Genomic DNA, 17,190 nt, shown 5'->3' on the forward strand with positions numbered 1-17,190 from the left:
TCTCACTTCGGTGGCAAGACGGCGCAAGCAGAAAAGAGGGCCGTGCGAAATCTGTCAGACCCCAATGACACCTTTTGCCATCTCTTAATTAGATCAGGAATCCTCGCTCTCGAAGGCGTAATTCGTCCTTTACTGGAGATCATCGCTTGTTCAATGCCTTGTCGAGGCCTCGGTATTGTTCTTGATGTTAGTCCGCTGCAAAGGCAAAGATCATTGAAAATGAATTAACCAGAGAATTTACTCTGCTTTGATGGCAGATAATCTTGGTGGTGCTTTGCAGGCAGGTTTTGACCACACCAGAGCGCTGGAAGATTATGGTTAAGTGCAATACGTTATACGATACGTTTCAAAAGCCATGCATCAAAAGCGTTTATGAAGCTTTACTGGATCTCAGTACTGCATTTGACATAGTTGATCATAACATACCGACAATTTTCCATAGACTGTAAAATTGCTCAGGAATGTTTGTTACTGTGCTAAACTGGTTCAGATCTTACTTGACAGTCAAGGACAACTTTGTGTCATTTACCAGTTTTACGTCTAAGACTACATCTGGTGTTCCACAAGGTTCCATTCTCAGGGCATAGCTTTTTTTCTATAATATGCCCCCCTGTAACTCAGACTATGAAGTATTACTTTACCATAAATATACTGATTACAAACAGCTTTATATTTCTATGTCACAACATAACAGTAACATAATTAGCTACTGTTTTTCACTGAGCTGTATGGCATTAGTCAGTGCGGTTTGGTACCCTACTTTTTTCTGTGTCCAGTCTATACAACGACCCATAACACACCATTCCTGGCCCCCCTTCAGATGTAGGATCATAGGACAATAAGATATGGTTAGCATGGAGCTGCTGGTGTCACACAAGACAGTTTATTAAGAGACAGAATAATGGCAAAGCTTGCAACGAGCACAAGACATACTATTGCAAAACGTTGGTCATCATGCTAGCTTGATGCCACATTAGCTATTTGGTTATAATTTTTGTAATCTTTCCAGTGAGAGTCCATCTGCTAGTGGAAACATGCTCTTGACCATAATATAGTGTACCAAACCGCACCAACCCATGCTGTACCATGCACCGGAAACAAGTATCAATCAATCAATCAATCAATCAATCAATCAATCAATCAAGTTTATTTATGTAGCACATTTCAGCAAGAAGATGTTTTACATCAAAAAACACAAAGTCATTGTACACAAGTCAATGAAACATTACATTTTGTCAAGTGCCATTGTTATAGATCAAAATGTTAATTAATGTTCATTTATTATGGCTCAAAAGCACCTCTAAACGGGCAAAGGTTTTCATACTTTGAATGGACAAGCAGAGTTTTATCCAGCATCATGAAGGAATGACAGATGTAAATGTTTTTGGTTCCAAAAAAATGTAATGTAATGTGTCATGATTACTTAAGCACTCAATAAAACTAAAACCCAAAATGCATACAAGTTTTGATGCTTTAGAGATCAACTCTCTAAAACATTTGATTTTCAGAAAATGATTGCCTCTTCAAATCAAGTCCAAATGAATGACTATTTACTGCATATTTTCTCTTATTGTATTAGATGTTTTTTTATCAGATCTTAGCTATTCATTTTTTAAAAATTTAATTTAACACATTTTCTATTTCATAACTGCATTTTTCTTTTACTGCTTGAATATATTTGCTGCTGCTGATATAATTTCCTTTGCATCTGTTCCTTTTTATTTTATTTTATTTGCATTACCTTGGGTGTCAGTGTCACTATACAAATACACTTGCCATACAAATCCACTTTGAATTCATCTGCTACTCAACTCTTTAATGAACAAAGTAATCTAAGGAGTCTTTTATCCATACCAGGAGGGAAAACGTTTATTACCTTCCAGGTTGTGCAACAAATATGCTTTTATGCTGTATTTCTAAGCCGTTCTTGGGAGCCAGCGACATTTTTCAAAGCAATTTCGGTTCTGGCACCTCCTGGTCCGGTGTTTACCTCAAGCCAGCCGTACACATCTGTTCTCCACACACACTTGATCCAATTAGGTGACACCAGACAATGACCGACTCCTCAAACAAGCCCAGCTACAGCACCAGGGGCCCAGAACAATACGGAAGTGTTTTTCTCTTCCATTACGTTGCGTCAGATCCTTTTAAATGTGTTTACCTGTTGCCGATGTGTCAGCCCGTGTTTTCCAAAAGCGGGTCTCGGCTAGCTGGGAGGAAGAGAACTTGACGATGTGACTAATACAGGTGCACTTTTCACCTCCCACCGCCCTGATACAACTTTAGGGGACAGATGGGTTGGACTGTTGTTCTCACTTTCTGCACGCCAATGAAGTCAAAACACTTTTTCCACTACAGTGATGAGATTTATTTACAGCACTAACAAAGCCACCTTTGGGAATATGTCTATTTGTTTTTCCAAGCTGTTGTTTTCTTTCGCGGGAGGGGAAATCATTGCAAGTCAAATGTAATCATTCCACCGCTTGGTTATGCGCCGTCTCGAATAATAATAGTATTAGTTCAGTCCCTGGTATCGCATACATCAGGCTTGTAATTTTAATTTCTGAGACACAAGTGACGGGGCTGATCATAACCAATCATGGATGTCACTTTTTTTTGTTTTGTTTTTTTTCTTCCATAACAGCTTTATTCTTGGGTGCGTTCTAAAAAAAAAAAAAAAAAAAAATTTGGCTGCCTGAATTCATTATCATGTGCAATCCATGTTGTAAACAAACATGGTAAACTGCAGTGTGGGAATGTTTTTCCTTCTACTTACACGGTATTTGCGCTGTTCCGCATCTGATCTCCCTACATCACATTTCATCTTTGTTGTGGCCAGAAGGATTTCTGGATTATAGCTGGTTTACCCCAGGAATGAGGGAAAGGCCTCTAAATCGTACCTAGACATTTCCACATAAAACATTCATACTTAAGTATGATTAGAGGAGATTAAGGTGGGTTTGTTTTGTGTTTGAGGCGGTCCCTTGACAATTTGGGAATGGATTGAACAGCTTTCGCTTTCACAGCCTTCTTAATGCCAAGCCAGAGTTTTCACCCAGATTTACACTGTTATTTACATTGCAGTTCTGCTCTCAAGAAGCAAGGTAGTGGTTGTAGAGCTAAAAGTAATTACACCTCTTGAACTTTTCCACCCTGTAACATGACAACCAAAAGCTTAAAATTTATTCTGTGGGATTTTTTTTTTAACATGTAATAGAGAAACACAAGTAAATATTCTGGAATTATTTTGTTCTCACTTTGCACAGATTAAAATGTGAATTTTGTTCATATGTATTATTGCAAAATAACTCGCACTCAGTCAAATCTCACAACAATGTTGAGTCTTGCAACACATTCTCAAATGGATTTAGGTCTGGACTTTGACAGGGCCATTGCAACACATAATTATACTTCAATTCTAATCATTTACCTCCATTGCGGTTCCAGTCTCAGTGTTTAGTGTGACTAATATTTGGTCTTTTAACAGATTCCCCCCACATGAGCCGTGGATGACTCCAGCTCCCCTTGAGTCATCACTAGCACCTCCTTTTGAAGGACAGATGACGGACATAAGAAAACGTCAAATAAAATGCAAAAGAACAAAAGAAACAAATAAAACTTAGATGAACTTGACCGCCAAAGTTTTAATCAATGCAAATTTAGCACAATCTAAATTTCATTAGAAGATTTACAGCCATGGAAAGAAAATGAATATGAGATGTTTGAAATTGAACCCACAACTCTCAGATTTCAAGATAAGTACCCTTCCCACCAAGTCTCAGTGGCGTGTGAAGAATTTCACATAGAAAAGTTTCTGTTGTAACGCAAAAGCATTTGAAGGACAAGGAATATGATGAGGGATACGCAATTCCAAGGCTTGTAAGCTAAACCCACTAACTTTATATTAATAAAGAAAAAACCTGAATGTGTGTGTGCGTGGAGTTCACAGAGTGTTCAGTATTTTGGGCATTGGGTCCAACCCCGAGCGCTCTCTCTTCAAATAGCGAACTGTTCTCCCAGATAGCGATGTGAATCCATCTCTCCGTCTCAGCCGTTCTGCTGCCATGTATCCCATTTCCATATCATCTCCGCATCATGTATATGAGACGGTGCCCTCCCATGTGCTAGATGATGCCATCCCCAGATAGATTCGTTCAAACATAATGATAAAAGATGAGTTTGGACAGAGCTACTTATTTGACAATCATTGAAGTGCCACTGTGATGGATGGCAAGGAGAACTTCCACTCCTCTCTCCTCCCACCCCATAACCGTGGCTGCGATCCCCGATCCCTCCTTCTTTATTTCCCCTGCCTGAGCTCAAGGTCTTGTCTCAATTTGAAAGAGAAATTTCAAATTGAATTAAAATTGCTCACTCACCCAAAGCAGGGGCCTATGCGCCTTAAAAATCACATAAATATTCCGACAGCCCCCTCCTCACGCTACCGCACCCCTGCTTTTATGGTCACCTGGTAATGTAAATTATTCATGCCAGGGGGCCCACAGCATCACTATTACATTAAAGTGCCTGTGACACAACTGATAGCACCACCAAAGGCGTCACGTGTTAGCTATGCTAACATATTTGGTAAGGTGAGTTCAAGGAAAAACATCAGAGATAGAAAATCTGACTATATGAAAGATATTTTAAGGAGAAAAACACACAGCTTCAGCTTGCTAGTCTTCACAATGAATCCTTCACTGAAGTAATGATTTTATGTCTTTGGAATGGCAATACGAACTGGGAACTGCAGGGTCACTGTTTGAAACAGATTAAAAGAACTTGTTGCTGTTATTAGTGCTACATAAGAGAGATTAATCTTATACATTAGTTATGTATAAGATTAATGCACATTAATCATGCACATATAATCCAAACCTTTCTAAAACCAGCCCCTTCCATAAAAGAGGTGACGACTGTGGCTCAGTGGTAAAGCAGTTTGAGTGGTCAATATGATTGAAAAGACGCTACACAAGTTCACTTTATTTATCATTTACCAACACAAAGAAGTTAAAGGACAAAACAGAGCAACTTTGGCGTTCAACCTTCTTCGTAACAACTAAAATGACCTCTGGATTGCTTTGCGTCTTTGCCAAATTCGTAAAATGTCCCCAAGGCGGGTATGAAAGAATGCTGATGGCTTCATTTCAAGACATGTATGAAACATCCAAAACTGCAAAGGTGTAAAAAATTAAGAAAAGTAGAAAATGTCTTCCACTTTTTAATGAATTCCTACATGATTCCTCTGAGGTCCTTTTTAAGTAACTCACTAGCTGTGTTTGCATTACAAATGTGAGCAAAACTTTGACAATGTATCGCTAATGTAGAAAGAAAACATAAGTTCGCAATTGCGGCGTTTCCATTAAATAATAAATCTAATTCAAATCACAAGTGAGTGAACTTGGTCACGCATTAAGTTAAGAAATTACATGTGGCGCCATCATTCTCCAACTACTTCCTGTTGTCTTCTTCTTCGGGGTTTGCTCCAGTGGCAACATTCGGTTGTTGATCATGTGACATGTGTGATGCAAGAAAGTGTCTCCATTGTAGTTTTGTGAAATACACCAATTTCAAAACTATTTTTTTAAATCAAAAGATGAATCTAATTTAATTGATTTAAGCAATTTTCAAAATGTCAAATTGCGCACTCATACGGTCAATGGAAATGCATCTTCTGATAATCAAATAAGCTAAATTTGAATCTTCTTTTCTTGCAGTTCTTGTAATCTTGGAGTTACTGCGTCCTTGTAGCACCTAGGTAAGGTGTGTTAACTAGTTGGAAATTATGTCCTTTTTGTGGAAAATCTTCTAATTCTTGTCACTAGTGATTTTTCTTACTGCACCTCTCTAACCCATTGTAATGTCTTGCTCAAGTTTCACTGTCCACATTAGACTCCATTTTAAGACTCAAGCTTTTTGATCACTTCAGCAGGGAGATTATCTTTCTGCTCCTGAAAGAATGCTTCTCAGTAGCAGTCAGGCCATTACTTTGCATCCATACTGGGCGCTATTTATTGGAACCAGGAAATCTAATCTCTGAGCTCAGTTGTAAGTGCAAAGAATCACTTTGATCACGATATTGAATGAAAAGCAGCAGTTTAGCCTCGTGGAAGAACATACCCACAGTGAATACCTCTGATGTAGTATAATGTCGGCCCAGAGGGACAGGACATCATTCAGCAATAGCTTTTATACAAAGGTTTAATAACGACTAAGAATTATTTGATTGATTGGGATTTTCAAGCTGTCACATCTTTTATCACTACTACATATGTACCCAGCAGATTTAGACACACACACACACACACAAAAAAAAAAATCAAACTTTTCACAAATTACATTTTCTGAACTTGCAATGAGCCACTGCAAGCTGGCGGTGTTGGTGTGCAAAGTAAACAAGAACAGAAAGAGAGAAGACGAGAGAGGGAGAAAAGAAAAAAAAAGGTTGAATAGGGTATGAAAGTGTTTCCACTGACAGTTTGTGTTAAACCGGTCTCAGATATGCTCTTTGTGAAGCTTTTCTCGCCTTTTCAGAAACCACCCGCGCGTCTGTAAAGGTGCTGGGCGAGATGAGCGCAACTGATACTGTGGTTCCCACACGCTTTGCCGTCTGAAATTTCACAACTGATAGTGGTTACTGACAGGGAAGGCTTGATAAAATCTCACCTGATTAGAGCGAGAGAGAGAGAAAAAGAGCCAGAGAGGCAGTGAAAAAGAGTTGAGGTATCGGTGAGTAAAAACGAGATGAAATGGCAGGCTTCGCTGGGTCTCTGAGGTTGCGTTTAGGTTTCAGTTGACACACCTCTGGCTGGGCCAACATGCACCGCCATCTCTACAAGCCAGTGGGTTGAGTCAAGACAGTCAGAAGAAAAACCACACAGACATTGCTTTATCTTGTGATTGCAAATTTGCAAAGAGTGGGTTGTGAAGGTCGGTTACCAGGTTTCTTTTTCAGAAGTTGGATTTTTAAAAGAAACAGCATAAGCACCTGCTGATTATTATGTTTCGTTGTGATGCGTTTCGTTTTTTGGCTTTCATTGTTTATAGTTTCTACTTGAAACTACCGACAAGTCAAATTCTCCACATGGTTTCGTAATTGCGACTCACTTTCCCCAGCCCAAACTAGGCCTGACAAGTGGGACGCCTCCAAGGAGCCGAAAGATGAGCTTATCCCCACGTAGGCAGAAGATCTGACCCCAAAATAGCTAACCTTCCCGGCTCCTGGGAGCTGTTAAACCGAAAATGAACTGCTAAGAGAGATAACATCGCAGCCAGGCAGCGACTTTTTTTTCTCTCTCTTTTTTTTTTCTTTTTTTTTCTTGTTGAGAAACAGAAGAAGGAAGGAAGGCTTCAAGATGGCATCATCCTGTTTGCTCTTTTTCTGACTAACTCCACCGTGATTATTCTCTTCCTATCTGATTATCTCAGATTCTATGCGCCCTGTGTTGTTGCCATTCAAGATCAAAAAGAAAGGAATTCGCCGGGCTCATCAGCATAGGTGCGAACGTGTGGCAGCGAGCGCTCTCTGAAAAACAAATTTTCTATCTAAAATTTACTCTTTTTTCCCCGAGATGATTGAATCTTTCAAAGTTCAGTAAATAGACATATGTCAGACAGAGTCCACCCTCTCCCCTCCTACCCATCCACCTCTCTTCTTCCGTTAGACATTCTTGCTAGCAGAGTTACCATAGTCCCTCATTACAGTGACAGCTCCGTCACAACCTATTACACCGACTGGAAGCCTGTGTGCCTTGTAACTGGAACCAAATATTGGTTTTGCAGATAAATTTAGGGGTAAAAAAAGAGAAAAAAATTACATTAATGACGAGAAAAGTAAACAGGAGGCTTGTCGACAGGATGGGGGTGGTCCCTCCCACAGGGAAAGGAACCTCAGGGGTGTAAAAATAGCAACGGCATCACCCAATACGGCTCCCACCACCTACCCAGAAAATCTCTACCCCTTCTCAGAGAAAGCTGCTAAGGCACGCGATAGCTCCAGTAAGACAGCAGAAGATTTCATTTGCCCCTCTGCAAAGATCCCAATCCAAAAGCACGCCGCCTTTGGGGTAATGTTAGGTCTTTTTATAAGTTACAAAGATGTAATTAGACAAATTAGCTCAGCAGACACTCAGGGTTGTGTTTTTTTTAATAGCGGCATGTTGCCTAGCTTGGTAATTAGCAGGCAGCCTCTTGCTACAAAAATCACACGCTGCTCCCGAGGCCTTGCATTTGTAACCTGACAACCAGTTTCTGCACAGTAATGAAGGCTTATGCATCCCACAGGCTCCATTTGTCTCAGTTGCAGCCAGGTTTGATGTAGGAATTCACACAGAGCCACTGTGCAAAATCTCTTGTTTATTCCCCGCGTGTCGTTTCCTCGCAGCTTAAAACGCATTGGTCCTTTTTTTTCCCCACCGCGGCGACGTATTCAGATCAGGCCGACGTGTTTTTGCTTTTTGGGGGGGTTTTGGTTTTTTTTTTGCCTGATAGGCAGAGACTTTCATTCGAGCCAATCACCTTTATGGCTCAATTCATCAGGGCCACAGCCGACGTGTCCTGTTGGGTCTCCTGGCACCCGAAGAGCCGATCAGCCATTTCCACACCGGGCTTGCCGCTCTCCCACTTTTAATGACTTTGCCAATGGTGTTTTTGACTAAGCGTCTGTTTTTTATTAACTCCGAATAAATTCCTCATCTGCATGACACTAGATATTCTCTGTGAATTGGATGGAGTGGGCCGAATGCCAGATCGCAAAAAAAAAAAGAAAACAAAAAAAGGCCCGGCGAAATGCAGATTAACTGGGAATGGAATTGATTTGCCTATTTACTCTGTGCGACCACATTCAATTTGTGTCTGTTTATCGCAAATATGCCTTAGTTGCGAGCTTTTCACACTTACAATGGGTTTTCATATGCGGGCGGAAATTGATTTTTCTCTCCGTTTACTCTTCGTTTGTATCCAGTCGCACAATGAGAGGCGACTTTTTATCTGAAAAGACATCACATGTAAGGTGCTTTGACTGGGAGCACATAGTAACTCACTTCATTCACCAGCATTTCTCTACTCTTAGCTAGTATTATTCAAAGCATGTTAAGGCCTTCTGTTTCATAAGTTAAAATGATTGTAAACCATCAATGCGCACAGTACTGTCCAAATGCTTGATTGTTTTCACATTTTTTCACATTGCATTCACAGATTTAATGTACTTTATCGGGGTTTTATTGATAAACCAACAGAAATAGTGCTTAATTGTAAAATGGAAAGAGAAGTAGAGCATAGTTTTCAATTCTATTTACTAAATTAAATTCCAAAAAGTGTGGTGGACAGTTGTAGTCAACCTCTTAACTTAAATGTCTGCAAAGACTTTCAGCAGTCAACTGAATCGAATGAATACATTATATTGGTGGAGTCCAGATGTGTGATTTGGTATCAGTATTAATCCATCTGACTAAGCAATAGTCTAACCCTTTTAGTTGTTACTAAACATTTTTTCTTTAGCAACAACAGAGAAACAAACTTCAAGAAAGCATTTTTGATATTGCTGCAAATAACTTTAATTCACAGTAAGTCAGACATTAACCCATTAAATATACAGCCAGAGCTAAATGAGTGAAATGTTTGTGTTTTAGAGTGTCCTAGTCAAAGTCCAGACCTAAAACTTAACTGAAAATCTTTTGCAAGGATGAAAATTGATGTTTGCAAACAATCAATTCTGAGTGAACTTCTGTGTCTAGATTGGAAAAGCTAGTAGAACGTACCTGAAAAAGTATTGACTGAATTCAAACATGTTCACTTTTCCTACTTTTCTTTGGGAAAAAGCATAATTTCCTTTACACATAAAAATCAAGCAATATGTTGTTCTATCACATAAAATCCCAATAAAACAGATTGTATTTTGTCATTTTAACAAAATCTGAAAAAATCTCAAGGAACATGAATCATTTTTTATTTTAAGTATATATTTATCCTTCTTTGCTGGCGACTGGTGTGCCGCTGTCATACACCCTGACATCAGTATACATTTTCCTCTCAAACATAGTCTTATTTGTAAGCAGAATCTGGCACAACGTCCTGCATTCACCCACACTGCAAGTGTACAGTTGGAGTGTGTTGTGAGAGAATACCAGCACCCATAACACATGAGCTTTGTGGTACAAAAAGATAAGGCTGGAGCTATCAGTATGACAGGGAGCACAGGACTGGAGGACAAGAGAGTGCAGCCTTAAGGCCAAAAGACTGGGCCGAGAGTAATGAGCGCCAGCTCTCACCAAGGCTGCAGGGGCAGCTGCCAGAGCAAGACAGGGTGAAGAGCAACAGCAGCCTTGGAAAGCAGAAATGGCTGCCTCCAAGTGGTAACTCACTAAAATTTGGAAAGGATAGGAATGAATAATAAGGAGCACATCTTTAGTCAGCTTCATTTTCAATCAGCTGGGATCCTAGGGAGCTGTGCTGCTAGGGGTTGGCATTTATCGTATCGGTTATTATTTATCGTGATACAGTTCTTAAAATAAGAATTTTGATTTATTGTTGTCGAGGTAAATGCCAATTAATGCTGTCTAAATTCCCCCCAGACCCTCAAGCTGTCCATATTGTCGGGATTGTTAGCTTTATTAGTTTCGTGTACTGTTTGATCAATGGGAGTAACAATAAATTTGATAATATGATTAAATGCAGTTACTGTTTGCAGTTTAGTGATACAAATCGCTCTTCTTTATGTTTATCAACAGCGTTATCGGTGTTTGTGAGGCTACGATTGCCCTGTCATGCTGTCGCCGCCATACAATCACCGAAAAAATACGCAACAGTTCTTATCATCACCTTTATGAGCGTCACAATATTTCCTCAAAATATTGTGATAAAACCTTAAGTCCATATCGCCCCGCCCTGCTGCCCTCAGCTGCTCCCTAAGCTGTGGTTCATCTCATTCCGACTCTTGCTGTTCCACCTCCTAACTAAAACTGTGAACCCGCGTGCCTTCAAAGCATCAGCAGGTTACATTCCCGCTGCAAACATGTTAGCATTTTGCTCCAAGCACTCCTGGAAATATGCACATATTTGTTTTACCTCAGGAGTATTTGGCAAATTAAGGCTAAACTGCGTGACAGCTTTTATTCCTCTTGTAAGCCTTTCAGTACCGGTTAGGAGTAAACACTTTATTTGAAAACTTCATTCCAGTAAAATTACTTCAAATATATATGAAGTAGCTTTCGTGTGTTTTACGTAATAGTGCAATATTTGAGAAACGCACGAAGACGGGAGGCTTTGGGGAACAATAATCAGATCTAACCAGGGGGAAGGGTCAGGTGACATCTGAAAAGGAAGTGACTTTTAAGTCACTGGGGGCCCCAGGAAGCTCCTCAGAGGCCACGGTTTGAGTTGAAAAATACTTTTAATTTGAGCGCCACTGTTTCTCAGGTGTGGATTGTGACCCATCAATTCTCTATTACATCTTTAGCTGCCTCTAATGGAATTTGCAGGTCTGTTTCGCTCCCTCTTGCTCCATCATGTCATCCACACACACACACACAAAGCAGTGGTTTTCTGTGACAGGGCCTGCCCATGGCACAGGCATGTTGGATCATTTGATTCCAGCTAATAACCAGCACCAGCCCAGAGAAAGGCATAAATGAGTTGTGGCCTCCCTCGGCTCTTCGCGCCTCCTCTCTGATGCCGGAGACGGCTGGAAGGTTTCAGTCGGAGACTCATTCTGTCACAAAGGTCTGTGTGTCTTCCAGAGGAAACTTTATAAGCTGTATTTTGTGGGGGGGAAAAAATCAAAGTTTTTATCTGTAGTATCATAAGCACTGACTCCTAAATGAAAGTATTATTGCTTTGTCTTAAACTTGGTTATAGTTTTATTTGGTTATTTGTTGCATTTTGTTCTGCCTCTGTTATCCAGTTTTTTCTTTGGTGAGTCATTTGTAGTGCAGAAGATGTCACGGGACGAAGATTTGTTATCGCACACCAGAGTACAGTCTACATCCTACACAAACAGCAACACCCGTAGATTCACTGATATGACAGCAAAACCTGCTCCTTCCTTTACACTTTCACACACAAATACATGTTCTCAGGTAAAACGAGACAACTTCCTTTTTGACACATTTTAGTGCTTTGCGGTTTGATTAATGAGAAAAAAGGAAGTGGTAATGAACTGTGAACATGCTGTTTCCTTTCATTTAGAGACCAAGCATCAGCTCACTCAGCTCATTCTTTAACTCTCCCCCACTAAGACTTTAATGCTCCGTTCCTACAACGCTCCCAATTACCTCTGGCAGCTCTGCTGTCCTCTCTACATATTCAGTGTCACAACGGCCATTTGCTCCAGTTTTTGTTGCACATCGATCGCGGATGGGTTCTTGGTCCACTGGAAGTTGTCACATTTCGAAAGTTCGTGATATTTGTGTTGTTATTTTTAATGCATGACTGACTAAAGACTGACATGTCTGCTGGTTAGCGTAGCGCTGTATGGATGTGTGTGGCAGATGAATGTATGTGGCTCTAGTATAAAGTGCTTTGATTGGTCAGTATGACTAGAAAAGCGCACAGGAAGTACCAACAAGTAGGCCTGTTGCAAAGAAGCAATAAATCGATTCATCGCGGAATAAATTAAAGAGAGCTCAATAATTTACACCTGCATGATTTATTGTTTTATTTTCCTCTCTGAGTGGTCAGTTTGTTGGTTTGGTCTCAACTAACTCCTATTCTAGGAGAAACAACTTTTTTGCTTATTTATTTTTGAGATATTTAAAATGTCTCCCAGTGTTAAATGTTCATTAGAATTTAAAGTTTATTGATCTGTGCGGATTTTCTCCAATGCCAACTTCCTGCTGCAGGTGGAAGGAAATGCTTCGATCTGCAGGTCGACCTTAATGGTAAAAATTTCATAGGTGCTAAATTCTAACACTGAATTGTAATCAGTTCTGTTGAACCAGCCCTCTATAGTAAAACTCTGTAATTAAATTTCTACTCAACAGATACTGTAAATGTAAGTATGATTGTATCGTTTTTCTGTGTCGGTCATGAGGATATTTACCACCACACAGAAAGATCATGCACATCTTGTAAACTTTCTGGTTTACTGGAAACATTCAACTTTAAGTTTGGCTTTGAACTTTGATTTAAAGCAGTGACCCACTGATCTAGTCTCAGGATGCGTCGTTTGGCTTCACATGTGCCATCTGTCTGATGTGAAAAGAGTTCAGTGCAGCATTCTGCAGCAGCTTGTTCCCCAGGACAAAAAGACTACAAGCTACAAAAAGGCTTTTCCATTTTTAACATTAGAATCTATTAAGTCTGCAATTAAGTCTTATGAGGTTTCAAAGTCAACATAGTTTAGTTCTCCTACTTGGACATATTTACAGCCATTCTCAAGGGACTTTGCAGATGTTTGTGAAAAGGATAATTAGTGAATCATTCTTGCTGCCGTTTGACAGCCTCTAACAAGGTGGTGTGTGAAAATGAACCCTTGCGCACAAATCTGTTCTTTATGTCCCTTTGAAATTAAAAGGAGATATAATATGTATTGTTTTTTTTCTTTTTAATATACCCTGTGTGATTAGTATTACTATTAATGTCTCTATAAAAATGGGCAAAAATAATGTCCTGGCAGAAAGGGGTCAGTACATTTTCTGCGTTTCTGACTGCTTTGACATATTGCAGTACAAGTAGTTCTGCTAATTAAGAGCAGAATAGTGTGTACTTTCACAATGTATTCCCCGTGACACAAATATCTAAATGGTTATGACATTCAGACAGGCATAAATATATCAAGTTCAGTCAGAATCATAACATTTTATTTTTCCCCTTACAGGCTACTCAGTTTACACTTTGTAGATCCAGACATACAGTATAAATGAATCCCTGTGGCCTGAGAGAAATACACAAAAATAAAACACAGTCAAATCAGCAGCAATACTTGGACTGTCCACAGTGGACTTAGCTCAGGCTTCAGAATAATGTTTGCCATGTAACTACACTCGAAGAAATGTCACCTATTTGACCTGTTGTTTGATGCAGATGGAAGCTTTTTACATCTTAGGGCAATATTTTTACTTTCAAATAAAATTGCCCTAAATCAGAAATAGTTTGTTAAAAGACAAAGTGTTCTCTCTTTATCAACCACGTCCATTTTAAACTCATAGCAATCTGAACCACAGAAATTCAGCGACTTTTACTCAAAAGCAGACTTGGACAACTTGACATTTTAGGCACTCAAGCCATAAATCTTTGATATCATTCCTACAGGATCAATATTATTTAAGTAGCCTGATGGCTGAAAGAGTGAAAAAAACAAAATCGTTCTCTAAAGGTACGTAGCACCATTGCTAAGACGGCATCAACACAATCTTCTCCGAATTGACACGGTTCCTTTTATTAGTAATTCTTTTGACTTTGACAAACTAACTTCCAAAGACGAGGATTGTGTTATGGTATTGAGTCAGTAAATGATAAAAAAAATTTAATATAAAATGAACTGAGCAATATAAGGATTATAACAGCTGTTGATATAACATTATATGAATCATTTGCCCTCCCCTTGCTCGGCTCGTTCCTAATCACCGGTCTCCCATGGGTTCACATAGGCGTACATACCGAGACAAGCAGAACCCCTTGCAAGCACGCAGACAGATGGCAACCATTATTTGATTTTTAACTCAGAAGGAAATCAATTCATCTACCAAAAAGCAAATTAGCATTGTCTAAACATTTGAAGAATGAGACCAACGAGGACGTTGTCTGGAAGACTGATTTTTTCAAGGATGGAAATTGTAATTTTGAGCTTTAAGCGAAGCCATTAGCGGGGAAATAAATAAGTGGTGGAGCGGAGACGGCCGTGTCGTTAACCTCGATGACACGCCAAGGCGCAACGGCAGGCAACGTTGTGGAAGTGTGTTCTTTGATTTTTAATTTTTTTTTTTTAAAGTTAGACTCTCTCCTGCACAGGATGCCACATGTCAAACAAAGACCTGGGGCCTCACACAGGAGGAAGTGTCTCCTTTATACAAGCACTCTGCAGCGCAACTGCCAGTGTGCTATTTGCCAGATGGCCTTTGATGCAATCCAGTATGCAGCACTTCTGGTTCTTCTTTGTCCTTTTAGGTTTTTCTGGATAACTTAAAAACTTGAGAGTTGGTCAATAAATGCCAGAAACACAAGTGCACGTCAAAATTTTGATTTATGATTCAAAAAAGAAAGGTTGTGTTGGTGGATCACATAAAATGTTGAGGTTACAACATGGAAGTTTGCAAGGTGTCTTATGTGCTGTTCTTTTATTCGGGTTATGCTAATTATTAATTATTAATCACTTTCTTGCAATTTGTAAACCATTTTTACAAAAACTGGACTACTTTAGCACCTGCTGTAAATAAAACCCAGATTTCTGCTTCTGATCTCAAAGACACTAAAGCTGAACTTCTAAGACAACAAAAGCTGTGTTGTGTTGCTATGGGAGCAGTAATCTCCGAGATTTGGCTTGTTTGACAGAAGAACATTTATTTCGGACTGAAATATTGCTTTCTCACTCTCTCCTGTCGTGCACGTCTTGACCTGACTCCACTTGAGTTATCCCAAAGAAAAATGTATCCTTTGACTCTTAGAAAGCGGAGAGAGAGAGAGAGAGAGAGAAAAAAAAGTCTCCCTCTTGTTCTTCCAACACCAGTGGTCCAGGCACCGTCGAAAAAGTTGAGCTGTAATCTAATAACTGTAACTGATATTTCTGTGAATTGTGAATTGTAAAAAGGGAGATTACAAAGCTTCAATGTACCCTTTAGGTCAGGGGTCTCAAACTCAATTTCCCCGGGGGCCGCTGGAGGTAGAGTCTGGGTGAGGCTGGGCCGCATTCACACACACGGTCTCCTCAGCCGAACCTTTCTGATTGCCTATTACCATATTTGGCTGTAGTCAGGCGCTGTAACAGCCGTAATTGTGTAGTGTCTCTTTAAGATACTCTAGTATTGCTAATGATGTCAGAAGTATGCGCCACGGCTTCTCTGTAGAGAGCCTGGGAGAAACGTGCTAGACGAACATGTTAGCTCCCTAACTTTTTAGTAATGTTACGGGTTGTTTGGACGCTGCTCAATTTTCATGTCTGATAATATAGCAGCCGTTCAACCGGGCTTTGTAAGGTTGGTGAAGACCGTATTTATTAAAGGACAACACTGTGGAATTCCCAGTACCAGTGTGGTTGTGAGTTTTTGACCGTCCTGACGAATCTGCCGCCTCCTCTCCTCCCTTAAACACAACCCAAGCGTTACAGCGCCTAACCTTAATTACGTTACACTGATCAGCGACTTCCGGGTCTAGACTGGATGCTGAAGCACGTGAAGCGGGAGCGGCCGCGGAAATTGCGCATGTACCGCATGCAAATAATGACAAATAGAAAATGCAAATAGGCCCGGCCGATGTCCCGCCCCCGAGAGCAATATACTCCACCGTGATTGGTAAGTTCGTTCAGCTCCGCACACAACACTGAAAAGTGCCAATTATATCAAACTTGCGGGCCGCACTAACATTAAACTTTCATATTAAGGCAGGGGCCACAAACTATCGTTCCGAGGGCCACAGTTGGCCCGCGGGCCGCGAGTTTGAGACCCCTGCTTTAGGTCATTATCATCTGGAGCTTATTACTTGCCTATAAATCTTTGCTCTGACCTCCACCAGGTGCAACTAAAGAGATCCACCGCCGATATTTTGGTCAGGTTTGTCTGTTTGTCGTTAGCGACATTTACAGCCTGTATTCCCTCATTTTATATATTTCTTCAGGTTACTGCGTCGTGGATTCCTTCAGAACTAAAAGAGGCAGAGTGAGATAATGCGGTGTGCCGCAGACGGCGCTTTAAGTGTCCTCACCCTGACTTTTACAATGATAGAAAGGTTAAGTTAGCACTGTGTTAGATTTATGCTGCCTTTCAAGCATCCTTCAATTCCACTTACTTTCCAGATCAAGCTATCCTGGACCAGTCTATAAAATCCCACAGCTTACTTTTCCTTAATTAAATGCCACTCGTAACGCTCCCTGGTGCACCCCCGTATATCCGCAGCCGTGGCCCGCTTCTTTAAAAAGCAAAGCGCCGCCTTTAATGCAGCTGCACCGAGGGGAACGTCGCTACCAGACATTCATCTTAACAAGGTCACGCTGTTTGATTTTTCTTTTTCTTTTTTATACATAACGGTCACTGCTCGGGCCCT

General features: G+C 40.3%; 1 protein-coding gene across 8 annotated transcripts in view; it reads left to right on the forward strand.

Annotated features, from left to right (window-relative positions):
- Positions 1–17,190, forward strand: part of fbrsl1 (fibrosin-like 1) — a 360,629-nt gene that overhangs the window by 174,510 nt on the left and 168,929 nt on the right. The gene's annotated exons all lie outside the window — the stretch shown is intronic.

Source organism: Xiphophorus hellerii, chromosome 12 (genome assembly GCF_003331165.1).
Source record: "Xiphophorus hellerii strain 12219 chromosome 12, Xiphophorus_hellerii-4.1, whole genome shotgun sequence".
Classification (NCBI taxonomy): Eukaryota; Metazoa; Chordata; class Actinopteri; order Cyprinodontiformes; family Poeciliidae; genus Xiphophorus; species Xiphophorus hellerii.